This window comes from Stegodyphus dumicola, chromosome 7 (assembly GCF_044657685.1).
Source record: "Stegodyphus dumicola isolate Sdum_Otavi_A_Nest chromosome 7, ASM4465768v1".
In the NCBI taxonomy this organism is placed as follows: Eukaryota; Metazoa; Arthropoda; class Arachnida; order Araneae; family Eresidae; genus Stegodyphus; species Stegodyphus dumicola.
The window spans coordinates 191275212-191294575 of NC_140774.1; the positions used below are offsets into that span (position 1 = coordinate 191275212).

Genomic DNA, 19364 nt, shown 5'->3' on the forward strand with positions numbered 1-19364 from the left:
CTTTAATACAGAAGCAAAAGTATTTGCGTTTTTCAAAAAGAGCATACATTTGGAAAGCACTCGTCAAATATTTCGCATACTTGCGATGTTATTATGTGTTTTCAGTTTAACATATTGATGCATTTAAAGAAATATTTTAGATAACATACACAAAACAAATTTTCGGATTTTCTCTGATACTTAGATATAGTGATAATCTTCTCCATAGAACTCTAATATCGGCATTTCAAACCGATATTGCTCAAGGGATTACATGCACTGCTGTCTCTTGAGCAATATCGGTTTGAAATGAGTGGCAATCACATCTTATTTTAATCGTTGCTATTACACGCTTATTAAGTTTAACAAATACACTGGGAAACAACTAAGAAATTGTCTGTCTTGAAATTTTTGTTGCTATGCTGTGCAGTTCGCAATTTAACGTCACACCAGAAGGTTTTGACGCAACTTTGTCGTGTATTAATAACTTTAGCTTTGCAATTTGGCAACAAGCGATTGAACGAGAATTGAAAAGTATTAGGAGTGAAAGAGTAATAAGTAGAACGATAAGGGAAAGGAAATGTTTCCCTGCGGGAGAGTGAAAATCGTATTTCGAATACTGTCAGAAAGTAACCTTCGATTCGGACTCATTGGTTTAAAGTTTTTGACGAATTGGGTAATATGTGCGTCTTGGAAACATTCATGTTTTAGTTGTTCTGTTGATGAAAAGAAAATGTTGAATTCAAACAGCATTCCAGAAAGGCCTCGACAAACTTTCTTTGTCTTTTTAACTTATGCAAAGTCTTTTTAAATTTTCTATGCCTTTTTAAATTATGCAGCTGCCATGGTCTCTTCTGTTATGATTGTGAAATATCCCTTTTTTGCACTTAAGCTATAAAAAATCAAAAGTACAAACACAAAGTTTTTTGAAATTAGCATTTTGATAGAGCGTTAAGCGTTGTCATATATTTTCTACTTTTTCAGAGTTTTCTCAGTTCATCAAGTCAATATTAATTTTTCTTAACAAGGTGATCTTTACAACTTTTTTTGTCTTTTTAGCTTTATTTATTAAACATCGCTTTGTTTGCACTCACGAAACACTCTTTGAAAGAAAGCAGATTTTTATGTTCAACACGCGAGACTGTTGCCGCTCGGAAAAATTGGGACGAAAATTACGTTTTTCGGAGTTTTTAATTAATATCTCGGCTAATTAAAGTCGTACGAACATGAGAATGGTCGAAATGGCTTCCCACGGGTTTTTGGAATCCGAGGGGTACTTCTCTGGAAATTCAACTCTCCGCCGTTCCGGAGGAGATAACACCACAAACAAACAGACAGACAGACGCGCACAGATTTTAATGGTATTCATACTGTATGCTAACTGCAACGTGCCATAATATTAAAGTAAGCAAATTAAAATATACTATTCGTTACAGTATACTCTTTCGTGTGAATGAAAGCAAAGGATTTTAATATACTCTCTTTATTTGCGAAATACGGGTGACAGAGATGGAAATGTTGTTTGTATACTACACAGCAAAATGCATTATTTCAATAGATGATATCAATGGTTTTTTCCTGCCCACTCATTAAAAAAGTGTTACTATTACCATCTTTGGCAGTAAGAGCAAGAATATGCGATGGGAGGTTTGCGTGAGAGAAAGTAGTCGCTGTTGCGAGTGTGGGAAAATATGGTTTTTGTGAAAATGTTTTTCATTAAAATTCACGCATCAAAGAAAGCACGTTTTTTGGTCACAGGAAATAAAGCTTCAGGAAATGCATTAAATGATAGATGGTGAAATGCAGGAAATGATGGATGGTGACTTGTTGATTTTACTGAAGCATAAAAATAAGTATTTGAATATGTCGTTTAATAGTGTCAATTTTCAAATAGATATAGAATGGAGCACGTTTATGCATCATGGTGCATTTGGCACAGTATATTTTTCTTACAGAATACGGATTTTAAGATTAATTTAGTGAAATTATCCAAACTAAAAAGAATAATCCAAACTATAGAGGCGCCTTTCCTGGTATTCTTTCCTCAAACGGAATTAGAATTATATCTATCCCAGCTATCTAAATAGGTATCACTAAAAACACATTTCTCAGGCTGATACAAAATTCTTAGTAATTTAGAAGAAACGACCTATTTATCCTCCTCCTGGAAGTCCACCAGCGACCAAGTGCTAAAATCGCTAAATACGGGTAGTTTCGACCTCGGTTCGAATCCAGCCGAAAGGGCTGACTGCTTGGGCATTTTCGTGTTTTTCCCAATGTGTTACGTATATACAAACCAGTTCCCCTTAGGAAGTCCTCCACGAAGGCATTCCTGTCCTTAGATGCATAGCATTCGAGTGCTTTGCCATAATGAAATAAACCAAACCAAAACAAAAATCTTACCTTGAAAAATTCCCTGACCTCGTATAGTTAGTTTCAAGTTAAGATTTGCGATGAGAACTCGATGAACGTAAGGTTAATAAAAAATTAGTTTATGCTCGTTAATTAAAAATAATAAAAGTTATTCCAGACTCTTATAACAATACTTAAGGTGCAGTTACAAATTATTTCAAATACTAAGTGAATAGGGTAAAGATTAAAATTTTCTTTCAAAGCATTGAAATGTATTGAGATCTCTGTAATTATGCTATCAGAAACGTTCACATTATTTCTGAATATAAACATATGAAATGTTTTATAACTCTTATATTTGTGGCCTCTAATGTTGTTTTGTTATTTCTTCCAACCCAATTTTTGATGAATCTTCAGATTTTGTCATACTTCAAATAGACAACGGATAGACACTTCCTCCTTTCTCAAACTCGGAAAATAAATGTATATTCAGATTAACGTGTTTTATATTTTAAACGAGGATATATATAGAAAATGTCTACAGATACAAAAACTTGAATAAAAGTAATTTTTGCATTCATAAACCTTGTAACCTTATAAACCTAAACCTGAATATCCAGTAATGTAAATAAAAGGCTAACTACATTCCCTCATCTGAAAGTATGAATTCCTCTCCAGAGTGAATTTCCCCCTGATTGAGAACCTCTGCTCTAGATAATGCCCATTTCATGTAAGAAAATTTGAGCTGTTGTTGATCTTTATTTATGCTGACTTAATATTTTATTTAATAATCAAATTTATCAGTGTGCAGGATATTGACAATTTTATTATTTACTGTCGGTAAAAATATGTACGAGTTTACTTTTAATTGAACAAAAAAGAAAAAGAAGTTTATAGTTTTACATCAAATAAATTTTTTTTTCTTTGATAAGAAATTGATCGATGTTAAGCAGTTGGAAAATTCTTGAATTTCAGAGAAAATAATATGTTTCCTGCTTTGTTTCACAGAATTAAAATTACTATATAGGGAATATTGTATAATTTTTGTTGAAGTAAAATAAAAAGAAGAAGAAGAATTTTCCTTGTATGCATTACAGAAGATGCATAAGATTTCAGCGTACAGATAAAATTGACAACGGTATGCCTCTGGTTGGAGTTAACCTAGCTGTTTGAAATTTTACTGTATTAAAACTGTCAGATTTAAAGTACACATTCTATCCGACAGATGGCGCCCTGTTTTTAACGGTTCTTTTTAAAGAAATTTTTTTCTCAAAGAAAGTCATGGATTATCTCAGGGTTCACCAACATTATATCCGCTGGCACCATTGCACCCACCGACGGTTTTACGTGTGATCATGATTAAAAATTATTTAAATTTTAAATAAAAAAGTCGTAAAGAGAGTTACGCCCATTTTTTATAATTAGTAATTGATTAAAGAAATGTAGTCATAATTTATTATAAAGAATATTTTTGTAATTACTACATGCTTATAATTTTAATTGGCCTTGCCAAACGAACCTGTTTCAACAGAATTGTTCCAGTTTGAAGGTATAGTCCCGGCTCCTTTGCGATTAAGAATGGCATCAATTTTGGGAGTTCTTGCTGCTGTTGCTACCTACCTAAATTTACCAGTGAGATTTGTAACTAAATGAATCAGTTTAAGCACTAATGACAAATATCACATCCATCCTCCCTTATATTTGTTTATTAATACGTCAATAAAATAGAAAATAACTATTTATTAATGTATATAGTTCATAAATAAAAATAATAACTCAGCTTGTCAGTAATATTTTATTTTAATTCATTTTAATTTCATTTCAAATTGTCCAACAAAAATTGGAGGCGGAGTCGTCCTGTTTTTTTAGCGTCTCCAGTTCCGACACTTTTTACCCCAAAATCTGCCCGACTCCACAGCCCTGGTATATACTTTTCAGCTATATGCAGTGAAAATCCTGAATCTGAAAAATAATAAAAAACAAAAGTAAAAAATTTAATATATATATATATTTGTCACCCTTGACAAGCCAATTAACCTGCATCTGCAGTCAACATTAACTACCTTTCAGTACTTAAAATGTTCACTTTTTTTTTGGTTATTTTCTGATTCAGAATTTATCTTTACAGATTTTAAAGGTTTTTACTGCAATACAATAATTAATGTAGAGTATTAAAGTACTAATAAAAGTACTGACTAAAAATGTTGTCTTATAATAATTCATGGTTTTAATTAAGTTTCTCTTCTGGTAGATAATATATGAATTTTTTCCCTAATAATAATATTAGTTTATTACTTAGCAGTTTTAATGCAAGCTTTAGGCTTATTACTTTACTCACAATTACTTACATATATTAAATGTATAGTACTCTGCACGCATCTCGTTGAGCTCAATTTTTTTATTCTATGTTGGTAAAATATGCAATTTTTGCTTTAAAAAGTGACTAAATTATCTTATTCTTATATTCCGCTTAAGTTTTCATGTCTTTAGTTAATATGCATGGAATAGTTGCATAATGTCAACAATTTAAAATTTGTCAACAATTTAAAAGTAGCGCTAGGCCTAACGAGGCCGCCATTTTTTTACATTTGAAATTCTTAGTAGAATAGTGAATTAAGTCAGTTGGTGCACCGACTTAAGTATCTTTTTGTGGAGTGGTATAAAACGTTAACTTTAATTTTAACGTTAACTTTTTAATTTTTTGCATCAATATTTTTCTTCCTGCCTGTTGGCCGAATTGCTTGTTTTTGCTTAGAAACTCTAATCTTGATTACCTGTTATTAAACGCAAAAATCTACCAGTTTTTGAGTTTTTCTTTGTTTTACAGTTTTTAATTATATTTTGAGTTTTTATATATTTTTATCTTGCCACGAAGTGAGAACTGAATTGATTGAATGAGAAATACATTTCTAATGAAATTGGACGATATAAGTATAAATGAAGTGCAGAAAAATGTGTAAGTTTTAAAAGGTCATACAAGCAAGCAATGTGGCATCCACATCAGATATTTCTAATTCAGAACACTTAAAAATTGGAACTTTTTTCTTCCTCCGTAATATATATCTGTGATATTTCAGAATCTAAAAAACGATTAACACAAAAACTTTGCCTTTTCAGTCAACAAAGACCCGTTTTAAAACCCGTTTATTTTATTCAGTATGTTTTCTTTTTTAAAGTATTACAATATTTTATTTTGATTGCTTGTACTGCTATTTTTTATCGAACCTCGCTTCCGGGTGTGAAATTTTTCTGAAAACTTTATACGCATAATTTGCTCTTTGCAATATTATTCCACTTTTAAAATTATTTTCCATATTTCTGATCAATTAATTTTCTATCAATTAAGTTTATACAATTTTCATTATATAACATGATACTATAATTAAACAACTTCCTTTAGAAATTCAGATAAATAACTAAAACATCTATTGTTTATTTATATCAGATGACCTGTATTATAAATTATAATCATTTAAGCATTAACACAAAAGAATTGTATTTTACTAAAAATAAAATCAATACAGTCACCAGTTATAAACTTTTCATTTGAAAATAATAAAGCTATTTATTAGTTACATCAATACGTAGGATTGTATGGGTATGGAAATATGCCAGGCACCTGGCCAGCCATAGGACTCATTGGTACCGGCATGTTGTTCCTGTAGCCTCCTACAGGAAGGTCTCCGTAAAATGGTACATCAAACCCGTACTGAGGTGCTCCTCCAGTCACAGAACACAGGAAAAAACCAACCAGTACGATTAACTGAAATGAAACAATTTGTTAGTACGACAGGCGAAAATAAGAAAGATATTAACAAATCTTAAATTTAGTATAGCTATTCTTTCCTACTGATATTAGGCTTATCATAAATCCACAAAGTTTGTACTTTAAAGCAGGTACATAATTTATTAATGTGAAATATTCTAAGGCTTTCTTAGAGATACTCTCGGAGTGGATATTCTAAGCGAAAGTTCTTATACTCTTGCATATATACTGATTGATAAAAGGACGAAATTCCACACTGTGAATATATATGTTGTTATGACGTATCTCCCTCGTCTGGTAGTAACATCAGAAGTTCACGAAATTTATTTTGACGAGGAGCCCAGTATTGCGCTTGTCGTTTTAATAGGGCTTGGACATTTCATACGTGAAGTACAACCAAAGAACTTCTAGGATTAAGAACGAAAGCCTCGCGTAAACAGGAGTGGCTTCATCAGGACGAAGAAGGAAAAGCATATACGAAGTTTACTGTATAGGGGCTATCCATCTAGGCTTAATACCTCGCTGCGTGTGCGCGGAATAGCTGTTGAGCCAAAGAATGTGCATGTAAAGAAGGAACGTTTCCATGGTTGTAATGTAAAATAATTGTGCTACTGCGCCACTAAAAACTAAACGGAAACATTCTCGACCTCAAATCGTCAGGTGCATAGGAAATTGAGCAATATGGTACAAAACCAGAGATCGTACAGGATTCACTTTTTGACAAAGCTTTTCGGGACAATTTAGAATCGGATTTTCATAGATTTGTTTTTACTAAAAATAAATCATCTATTAATTAATTTTTTTACGCGATCACTGATTTGATTTACGTAGATACGGCGGAGAAAAAATATGTCAACGAAATTTGGACTCTTGACGTTACCTTTGACATCAGCGCCATTGCACTTTTTCTGTCAAGCTGTGCCAAATTCCATTTCAGGTTGAAAGAGAATCCTCAGAGGGACGGATTCAAGGGCCTTCTATCTATTTTCCCAGATTACCAAATCTCTTGAGAGATTTTCGGCTCGCAGAAATTGTCGCAAAAACTACATAAACTTACAAATATAAAAGCCTCCAGGATACGACCCTGGACAAAAACAGCAGCCAACATCAGAAACCATTACAGCGATCACATAAATTTATTGTGACGAGGAGGAAAACCAAAACCAAAAATAAAAATACCTCCATTTAGGTAGATAATACCTAGCGAGTTTTGCCATAATCAATTAGCTAATAAAAGTAGCTTAGTTGTATTATTTCTGTAGAAGTTATAGAAGTTTAAGAAGTTGGAGACATCCTGTTAATTTTACTTGATTTGCAAAAGAAAGGTATATAACCTTTAACAAGATAAAAGACCACCCGGTGGAGATTTTTGTTTCATGTCAATTCACATGAATGATGATAATACAGGTAAACATTCTTGAAAGAGATTCTCGACAACAAAGTGGTTCACTTACATTAATGATTTGGTTAATTTTCGTTAGAGGAAAAGCAGTAAAAATGACTTCTGTAATTTTAATACTTTCTATAAAATTTTATAAGAAATGGAAAAAATTGGCTTGGATTAATAAAATTTATTGATCCCTTAATTACCTTTCGACAGCAAGAGATTAGAGGAATTCGGGCACTGTAAATGAAAACAGTCCTGTAAATAGCCCATACTCATTCAGTGTCCAGAGTCTTCAGTTCTCTGGGGTGAAAAGGCTTCCAATTATTATGGTGTTATACATTAGTTAGATTGCTGTCGGACGGTATTGTCCAACAGTAAAGTGGTTAGTAACTCTGATTGCCGTACCGAAGAGCCTGGACTCAAATCCTGAAGACATGGATGTAATTTGTCCACCCCTTCATAGAAGTCAACACTGGCCCACCTATCATGTGCCTCCATAATAAAGTGACCACCGCTTCCAGCCTTAGTTGTTGCTAATGCTCACTTGTCTGACTTGTAGTCAGCCAAAGCCCCCGAAATTCCTCGTGGCAAGAAGCGCAAGTTTACGTTCCGTGCTACAGCGCCTCACGGACACTATACATTTACAAACATCCATGCCTTCTCCAAGATACGAACCCGGGCCTTTCGGCACTGCAGATAGCGACACTAACCACTATACTAGTTGGGCGGCCCGGCGTTAGTTGTGGCCAATATCTGAAACCGTTCAAACCCAAAGCGTAGTTGTCAAAGCGTAGATATGTCTATATCTGCAGCGTAACTCGTGTATCCAAGGAGCAAAGGATACTCAGTTTCGTTATGACATCTCTTCAGGGAGCGATCACTGTTAATTCTGCCATTTTCTTGGACTACCAAATATCTTTCCTTATTAGCTGTTGTTGCAATAATCCAGTACACCAATATCAGAAAATTTTTTCTGATTTTTCGATATAAAATAATGTTTTTATTACTCTTATGAAGAGTATTTTTTTCTTGTCACATGCCATGACTCGGTAGAGTTTTATTTAATGAAAGTAAATGATCGTAGTATTTCCATAACAATTACTATTTCCATATTCAATGTTTTAAGAACAATTGTGAAAAATCATCAAAGGCAATTTTCTAAAACAAATATCAAGTTTAAGATTCGTAAAGCGAAAACTGTAATAAAACAATATTAGTTATTAATTGATAATAAATGTTTCTAATATTTGCTGAAATTTAATGATCTGAAATAAATGTAATGAACGAGTTATGAAAGAAAGGTCTGCATGAAAAATAAAATATATCAGGGCATGTTATCAAATGGGAATAATTTCGTTATTTCAGTCTTATAATAAACTTGTCAAGACTTGTGTTTCTCTTGATTTGCTTTGAAACATGAATGGTCCTGAATAGAAACAGGGAACTTACTCAAGCTATGTTCAAGAATGTGTGAAGTAGACAACACAAGCGGGAAGGGTATACGAAACCTTTTATTTTCAATACTTTACAGGTATTCCCGAACTTCGGGATACAGAGACCAACCACTTGTGGTCTGAACGTAAGAATACAAAACTACTAACTAAAACTCTAACTAAAAGATAACTTTGAATTAATATGCAAATGCCTAGCACTAAGACTGGCCTTTATTTAAAAGGGTACGTATGTAGTACGCTAAGCTGCTGAAACTACAATACGTTCTTAAATATTAAGAGGGCTAAACCTCTGGTCTTAAAAGCAACCAGCAACTGAGTGAAAACTCGTAAAACTGCAGTGGCAAGCGGCTTGCTTCCTAAATCTCCTTCTGTCTCCCTAACTCTTGGCAAAAAGCCACAACTTAAATACTTGGGAGTTAGCAAGACAATTTGCATAAACAAGTTAAAGCATTTAATTCTGGCCGGAAGTAGAAAATAAGAAGTGATAGTACACTTTTAAAATAAAATAAACGTTAGTAAAACTTAGGATCCTTACAAACTAATTAATTTTTTCATCAGTTACTCAATACTGCTCAACACATTATGTAAAACAAAATTCTTGATGAATTAGTTTTAAAATCGTGTGGGATAAAATATTTCCCTGAAATAAAGTCATAATTTTGGATTTTTAAAATTTTATACTGTATTTCTATTTTCATGTTTGTAATAATATCTTAAGATAGTTTTCTGTTAGCAGAACCGGATTCAGAAATATATGTATGCATGCATGTATGTATGGAGATATGCATGTATATATACGTACATATGTACGTGTGTTTATATACATACACATATACGCTCATACATACACGCAATGCATTTTTTAATTCGGTCCTGATACCAAAAGAGTACCTATCTTAACTCGTACATCAAACATATTACATCAAATAAATAAAATAAACGCGTAAGTAAAATTTTACTCATAGGGGAGTAATGATTTATTTATGCTGTATTTTAATCACTTATGTATGAAAAAAGTAAAAACTTTTGTTTTATATCTTTACTTTTAGAAAATATCTTAAGTAATTATAATTTTCACCACCACTGTATAACATTTGATGGGATATTTCTAGCCGTCTGTGTACCTAAATCAACACTTCTCCTACTACGGTTAAGCTAACCCCTCCAGTGTTATCTCAAAACTAAGATGCTAGCCATTTTCTGTAGCTTAAATTATCTGTGGAAACACCAATACCACATAACATAAGCAAGTAAAAGCTTAAGTTTATCCTTACTCATCACTTAGAAATTCTAAAATAAAATATTACAAAACAAAATTTAGCCTCCTTTATTTGGCAACAATTCAGTTGGATATAATACAAATGTTTCCACTCAGTGCTGCAACTCTCTAAGTATGATAACCTAAAATCTAAATCAATTTCACGCACTACCTGGACTACGTCCGGAAATGTATTTCATTAGCTGCAGTTACACTTCTTTCTCTCAATTTATACTATGCCGGTTGTCAATGCATTTAGACTGAATGAATGTGTGAAGAAAAAAGGCACAAAGAAATGTTTCAAATGAACTTACAGGAGGTTTAGTGTAGCTACCAGATTTGAATAATCTTTAGTTTTAGTTTAGAATTTTCTGGAAGCTGTCGAATTAGATTTGTACAAAAAGCACAGCTAAAAAATCACAAGGACTTCCGATTGATCATAACTAGCAGGTTACAGATGGAAAGGAAATATACAACTTAAAAATCATTTATTATTTATCGGTGCTAAACTTGCTACACAACAAGCGTCCTTCTCTTGTATCAATGTAAAATTATCAAAAGTTTAGTTCTTTAAATAAGACATCTGACTTTGACCTTTATGTAACCAATTGCAGAACATGTATTATTTAAGATGGTACAAGACAAATGAAACTCCTCAGATCGCCATTACCTTCTTTAGGATTGCACTTAGCTTATCTCGGAATAAATGCCAGCAGCTGCTAACGCTAACAGCATGAAGCTCTTCATGCACAATGCATGACTTACGTCTTACTATACACATTACGGTATAACGACAGTAATTAAATTTTCACTATTCTTTAAACTCCTTTCGTCTTGCTCTTTCTACCGCTATGGGCGAATCTGTGTGACCTGAAGTATTGAACTCAATTTTAACTATTAGTAGAATTTAAAACAAATGTCAGATTGTTACATGCGATTTGAAGGTATGCTTCACTATTAATCATTTATTTATTTTGCTTCAATTAATAACGTCAGTTTCTGAACAATTGGATGCGTCTTTTTCGTGGCTGTGGTCATCATAGTCAACAAGGATTTCATTATTAAACTTGATTCAATCGATAAAGGTCAGTCTGACACGAAAAAATGTGATTTTAAGCAAAATGGGTAGGAAATATCTTAGGAATATAAAATTATATTTTTAAACAAAATATGAGATGTTAATTCCTTAGAGTTTATTATCTGCTCTTCTTCAAGTTTATTATCTATGTGGCATCATACGAAAATATTTTGTATTTACAATGCATAATTAAAACACCAAAAAAGCATACAATTATTATACAGATATTTGCATATATTTTTTCCGTCCAAATGCATACTCTTAGGTTATGTTTTATACATTTTTAAATGACAATACAAGAAATTAAATACATCAAATACATTTAAAATTTTCATATAAACCACTTTAAATGAAACGATTTCTGTTAGAAAAAAATTATTTTTATTTTTATTTTTGTAACAAGCAAAATGAACATTTCTTGAAACTAATTCAAATTAAAGGATTTTACTCTTTCTTTAAACATGCAACGCTAAAGTCATGATAAGTTATCTACTTACCAAAATCTTCATGATTAAATTATTGCAAAATCACGAAATGCTATTTTCTTTATATATCAATTGACTCGTTGATGATAAAAATGATATTTGAGGAGAAAAAAGCAGCGTTTAAGTGTTCCTTCAAATTGTAGAATAGCGTGACAAGAAAGTCTACACCGAAGGCCACAAATTAGATGTTGTAGAAATGAACACTGTTTTCCCCTGATCTTTGCACGCTTTCTGAAGCAACAATAGCTAATGATGAAAATCAACAATAAGGGCGTATATATAATGAAATGAAAATTTGCTTTCTTCTATAAAATATAATGTTAACAATAAATAAATTATGCCTGCCAATTATATTGAGTGTTCTAAAAGAGCTGCAAGACTAAGTACTCGCTTTATGTTGCAGATCTCTAATTTAAAAAGTATGTTCAACAAGTTTTAGAACGCCACAATTTTGTTCACTTGACGACGTTTAATAAAAATAGGCGAAACTTTAACACACATACTCTGCTCTAGAAAAACTAAATATCAATGCAAAAAATTTTTATTCTCAAATTGGTCAGACAATAATGATATTACCTCCATACTATTAAAATCAGAAAAGATATACTTAATTAAAATTTGAGGAAGACCACACAAAAACAGCTCTAAAGACAACAGTATATATAATGCAAATTGCTAAAACATATTTTTTGTATCAGAAAACAACAGCACAGAGAAGTGGATTTTAGTTTTTCACCCACAGAAATGCTAAAATTCAAAATTTGATCAAAATGTGGCTCAACGGATAAAATCACAAAAAAATGGTAGAGCTGGATTCAGAATTTTTGAAAATTGGCTGGCAGCAGGCTTGTTTTGCAGTTTCCCAATATGAATTATTAATATGAGCCAATTTTCCTTAAAACGTGTTCTACGAATTCATCTCTTCCCTTATGCAAGTAGATTTAGTATTAATTTAGAAGTGAAGCAACAAACTTCAGCGTTATATTTGCAAATTTTCAGAGGACACTTTCAATGGTTTTACCGAACCATCATTCTCAGCTGCCAAAGCGCAAATGGACAAAATAAAATATAGTGATAAGATAAGAATGGCTGGACAGGAGTTAAGCTACTGGCGCCATGTATTGATGAAACTAGAAAATTGAAACATAATTTCCTTAAAGTCTGAAGATAAAGATGGATTGGAATTAGGGTCGTTAACCAGAATAGAAAATTTGTTTTAATGTGAAACGCCTCTAGAAAATCCAATTCACCAACGGATGATGTTTTTTGAATAAGTTTAGCTACAGAAAAATGGAAAGTGTGATTTTCAGCACAACAATGCTGGGCAACAGAGGACTTCTGTGTTTCCCTTTTTTTAATATATGCCTCATGTTCCTTAACGCGAAATTTTAATGCTCTCTTAGTTAGACAAATGTAAATTTAACGCACTGGCAAGGAATCCTGTAAGTACCCTAGAAATTCACATCCGAAATGGGGTCTAAGTATGAACTCGCATTTTGTTGATAGCAGAATAAACGAAAATTAAATTTCTGTAAAATACGTGCAATTTTATACCTAATGGAAAGAAAGGAACCACAACAGAATTCTTATAATCTTCTAAAACAGGAGTGTGACTTTTGGTGTGTTGAGATGAGAACCTTTTAACTGCTTTGTTAATAATGTTGGATGAAAAGCCTCTGTCAATGGCTACTGCTTTTAAATAATTTAGTTCCTGATCAAGAGCCAGTTTGGAGGAGCAAACTTGAGGTGCACAGAAAACAAAAGTATAAAATGAAGCTAACGTTTTGTTTAGCCGGATAAACATGATTTGAAGTGTGGTGGAAGGCAAATCGATAAAGGTTTACGGTAACCCGTACTACTGAAGTTGGATGAGTTACGCTTAACCAAAATGTCGAGGAACGGAAAAGAATTGCATGTCTCAAGTTCAAAAGTGAACTGAATAGCAGGATCAATGGAATTCATTATTGAAAGAACTTTATTTAAATCATCTTTATTACCGTCAAACAGGGTAAAAGTATCGTCTACGTAGCGGAACTATACCGAGAAGTTTCAAATAATTTTGATTCATAATAATGCATGTAGATATCGGTCAGGATGGGACCAAGAGGGCCTCCAAGGCTAATCCCTTAATTTGCTTTTTATACTTATTTCGAAAATTAAATGCGTTTGTTTCAAACAGAGTTGAGTAAGGAAATTTGGATTCAGGAGAAATGAAAATCACGAAGTCCATTTTCTAGACATTTTAATGCACCCTCCACTTTAACATTGGTGAATACTGATTTTACATCAAAAGAAAGCATGAGTAAATTTCTAGGAGAAATGTTTTTAACCTTTTTTACAAACTCTATTGAATTTTTTATGGTGTAAATACTATTATCTAATAGAGCTGAAAATCAAAAAACTAAATATTTAGCTAACGGGTACGACGCAGTGCCAAAACTTGATACAATAGGACGGAAAGGAATACCACTTTTATGAATTTTGAGAAGAGCATATAATCTGGCACAATTCGAAACAGATGGAATAAGGGACTGTTTTAAGTTGGTCGAAACGATTTGTGAAGATTTGATCGCAGTTTTTATTTTTGAGAGGTATGAAGAGTCTTTAGGGATTAGATTATATGGTCCTTGGTTTAAGAGTTTAGTGACACCATCAATGCAAGTGTCCTTGTCCATGAGGACTATCTGGCCACCTTTGTAGGCCTTTGAAATGATAATGTAAGAGACAGAATGAATTTCGTGCATTGTAGCTCTTTTTCTCGCGTTTAGATTTGGTTTCAAATACTTATTGTTGAATCTCATCTTATGGGCGATAAGATGCCTAATCATTGATTTCTGTGTATCTCAAACTTTACTGAATTTGAAAGCTTTTTCAATAGGAGTCAAAATTTTTGGAATCGAAGAATTAGAGGTTTGTGAGAAGTTAAAATTATATTTCAGTATTATCTCTTGTTTTTCTGATAAATTAGCACTAGAAATATTAACTATTGGCTTAATATTTACAATGGAAAGATTTGTTTGAACTGCTTAAATTGAAAGACTGTAAAAAGAAGTTTTTGGAATTTAAATGCAAGGGTATTTTTATGACAGTTAATCACATTTCCAGTTCTAGACCAAGCCTTTTGTTCAATGGCAATGACTTTTGGATATGAATTATCGAGTTCCAGGTAAAGCTTTTATAGCTCAAGTTCAATTTTTGATAACATTTGACATGTATCTCTTATGATGAACCGAAGCAAGGCAAGTTTGCAGTTGAAGAGAATTCGTGACACACGATTGGAAGATTTTTGATTAGATTTGATTTCAGTAAAATCGGAGATCAATGTTTTACGTTTACACTTTAGTAAAAAGTCAAGGTAATCAGAAACTTCTGTCGTTTAGGGGTAATTTATTGAAACGATCAATGGATGAAGGCATGATAAACAATGGAAAAAATAACAAACTAACTTAACTAACCAATAATAAAGCTCAAAACATTGGAAAAATTTCACACTGAAAATGAACACAGAACAAAATATTTGCAACTTGAAAGCATGAAATCAGATAAGCAAAGCACAATATCAGATGCGAATAATTAAAATGGGTAAATCATAAGTCAGGCTTAAAAGATTGGAAAAATACTAACCGAAACTCATACAATAACAAAATGGAGAACATACCGCAGAAAAAAGCCTGTTTGGGGCTCCGAAATTAATACAGTCACAAAATGGCATATACGCCAATTGGAAAAACAAAATGCTCTAGCATAATGTATTACATTTAGATTGCTCTAATATAATCAAACAATCCATTTGAAACTTTTTGTTTAATATAAATATTGTTTTAAAAGGCGTTACTTCACCTTTTCATTTTATCATAATAAAGGCGTTTAATCGACGTACTTACATCATATTGTTACAGAGCTAAGTTTTCCCCAGGATATAAACGATCTTCAGAAATATAGGAAACGTCCAAAAATTTATATTTTAAATAATTGTATTCAAAGATGTGAGGTTACCAAAATAATATACATAATCTGCTAGCGTCCCTTATTTCATCAATATTTAATATGGAATTATAACCTTCCGAACAAAAACGCCTGACACATAATTTGCGCAATTGTTTTTACTAAATAAACATTTGCCAAAAAAATGCAAACACAGATTTCAGGCCTTTATTTTAATATGATAAGACCCAGTAGTTGATGTCCATGCATGTACTGGAACTTTCTTTCCTACTGCACATCTGTGTATAAAAACTGCGCATTCAGATGTTAACTATATTTTGTTTTCGGCCAGAACGTTTTATCGGAATTTAACACTTAACTAAATCTCATTTCATTGCTTAAAAGAAAACAGCTTTTTATTATAGAATCCAGTTCTAATGTCCCCCGCATCAAATCAAGCGGATACTCTTTATTTTGATATCAACGAAACGCAAAACGCTTTGCTTGCTGGCGAAAATCCATTTCTCACTAGGCCTTCTTTCTTATTAAGCTTGCTAAACAAACCTTCAATTTAGGCTACAAAATGTAAACTCAGCTGTCTTGAAAGATATTTACTTATTGCTATCAGCAGGTACAATCACAAAACTGTCTTTAGAAGCAGTTGGCTTTCTTCTCATACTTTGTTCTCTTTATAAGCAATAGGTTTGGAAATTTAGATTCTTTTCACAAAAGCCCACCAGTGGCCAAACCGTAAAATCCCTAAACACCGGTAATTTCGATCTGGGTTTGATTACAGAGGATTCCAGAGCCTGGGGACAACTGAAGAATTTGCGCCCCTTTCTGTGTGCCAAGAAGTTCTTTCGACGCAAAACGAAAACAATAGTCCCTCAGGGACAAAAAGCCTCTTTGAACTAAAAATTTAAAAGAATCATTTTTCTAAAGCAATCCGAGACGGCTATTAAAGTTGCCGCAGCTCTTAGAAGGGCTAACAATGGGTTTTATTTTTTACCCTTTTTCAGATTATAGCAGGGGTTCTCAACTAGGGACAATGAAATCAGCCTGTAAGAACTTATTTGATTTTGAAATAACCAGTTTTGTTTAGTTATTTACCTTTTCTATTTTCTGTAATTTCCTGCCAGAATTATATTTCAGTTTCGCGAATTATGCGAAATAGGGTAGAGAGATGCCATTTAAGCTGGCGTCTGAGACACTTCAGGCAAAGTGTTTTCTGCCGTTTGGCCACATTGTTTCGCTGATATTTCAAGTTGGCTATTTTACGAACGTGTATATTAATTCCCGGTTTGTGTATGTCGGTGGTAGGGTTAAAAGCCAACTCGCGTTAATTACCACTGTGTAGTCTCGCCTTATTATTTAGCCTAGGCTTAGTTTTAATTTTATAATTCTGTATTGAAAAATTACAGCCAAAAGTATTGCCTAAGTTTCTTAAGCACTAGGAATGCCGATGGTGAATCCTTTATTGAGTTGAATAAAAGAGCCTTTTCACCCTTCGTACGCACTGTTATTAATACCGTTAATCTTAGCGAACAGCCGCTTCGCAGTTCAGGTATGGATCTATCCAGCAAAAGGAACTTTAATTTAGCTAGAGTCTTACAATTATTGTAAGACTGTCAATTACTAGTAGATCCAAGGGGTAGGTTAGCTCAGGAGGGACATTAGTCTCAAAACGGCATTTTGCGTCGAGTAACTATCAACGATTGTATCACTTTTCAAACTGTTGCCACCAAATATTATCACCCTGTATTATATTTAAAGAAATTAAATAACGAAGAATCTGCATGGATGTATGAAATGTAATTTCTCATACATTATTTGTTTTGTGCAGCCGGGGCAACAGGAATGAGACAAATTTTGGAATATAAAGTGGTAGGTTTATTTTAGCATCCATCTCACAAGCGTTCTCTTCGTACCTCGAGCAGAAGCCCTACTTATACATATATGTGTACGTCACGAAGCTCCTCCAATCAGCGATATTAATTGAAATCACGAGGTGACGCTATCTTCTCATCAGGAGTGTTCTTAAGTACTTTATGTAATATGACAGATTTATGAGTTTGGCGATTTGGCGGGCGCCAACAGGTTAATATATTTTATACTAAAGAAAGGATTTCGCCAACATTTAGGAACAGGGATGCAATTTAGGTAGAGAATCGCCAACGCATTATTAAGCAATATTAATAGAATTTAATTTAATCAATTGATTTAAAAATATCATTACATGTATATATATATATTTCTCGCACTGTAGAAAAAGATACCTAGAGCCATGAGATTTCGAATAACATAGTCTACCATCCGAATATGGGCACCTGGAAGCCCTATTCTTGAATTTCGCATTTCTTTAATTATCTGCTTCATATTTTTTAAATTTTAACGAATTGCAACTCAACGATTCCAAAGCGAGCGGTGGCAACACACCGTACGGAATAAAATATTGTAATCTACAGCGCACGAGACTGTCTATCGGAAATTTAAAAGTTATGATGTGTTTTAATGCCTTTAACCCAAAGATGCGTTAGTCCAAATGCTCTCGAAACGCGCATGTATCTGTAAATGAAAAACAAAATTGTCCCTTTAGGCGTAATATAAAATCTGAAAGTTTTCAGAATTTTTTTTTTTTATGTTCCTTGCTTAATTTATAAAACACATAAAAAGTAATCTAAATTTAAATAAATGCATATTGTATTTTTCGAGTTTTGGAGAGGACTTTCGAGTTTTCGAGACTAAAATGATCGAAAATTGTATTTTTCGAGTTTTGGAGAGGATTTTCGAGTTTTCGAGACTAAAATGATTTTATAGTAATGGTGAAAGGATACATGGTAGAAAAGACTGAGTGCAACTGGGATATACCCACCAGTTAACTATATATCCGCTTGCTTCTGTTCAAAATGCTTTATATTCAGAGAATTCAGTGATTATGAATGTGAACATTCCGCCTACAGTAAATTTTGGAGAAGTCTAAGGGAGCGACTGAAATTTCGAAAAATCTGAAAGGTTTCAGATTAAAAAAAAAAAAAAATACGTCCAAATGGGCGTTATTTAATGTTTTGTTTACCTTTATTTATTAAATACATCTACTTTTCGTCGCCCACTTTTCCAGGAACATAAGTATGTTTAGCAACTGATATGTGCATTGTTAACATGCTCCGTTTGTTGACTTGGCCAATCACCTGATTTTCATAGAAGTTGGCTGACGAAAACCTAATGCAAAGATTCGAAAGGAAATCATTTAATTCTGCATGTATTTTTGAGCCCAGTCTCAAAATTGCTTAGAAGACTAAAAGCTTCAATTCTGCTTCAAAAGAAACTAATGCTTGTACATAGCAACCATATAATTGTTATCGAAGATCCTGAATTTTTTTTAAATTCCTATTTCTATTCTCGTCGAAATATTGGAATACATGAAAAAACTGAAATAACATAAATTTAAAGAGTTTTTAAAATTATTGTACATTTTATATCTGTGTGCTTATTTTGATGCTTCATTAGTCTATTCATTAAACTATTTTTACGATCAGCTCTTCACCATAATCGCGAATGGGAATTTTTTTTGCACCACAGTTGGGGCAATTTTTTCCCACCCCAGTTGGGGCATTTTCCCCCACCCCAGTTGGGGCAATTTTTCCCACCCCAGTTGGGGCAATTTTTTCCCACCATAGTTGG

General features: G+C 32.9%; 1 long non-coding RNA gene across 2 annotated transcripts; it reads right to left on the reverse strand.

Moving 5' to 3' along the window:
- Positions 1 to 4107: 4107 nt before the first annotated feature.
- Positions 4108 to 11995, reverse strand: LOC118201953 (uncharacterized). 2 transcript variants are annotated; one of them, XR_015041923.1, is made up of 3 exons: positions 11772 to 11995; positions 5951 to 6094; positions 4108 to 4293 (listed from the first exon to the last, which is right to left on the reverse strand). It is a non-coding gene; the product is annotated as an uncharacterized LOC118201953 (long non-coding RNA). The 2 variants fall into 2 exon arrangements; XR_004760334.2 differs by having other exon boundaries at positions 5908 to 6094; positions 11772 to 11979.
- Between the last annotated feature and the right edge of the window lie 7369 nt (positions 11996 to 19364).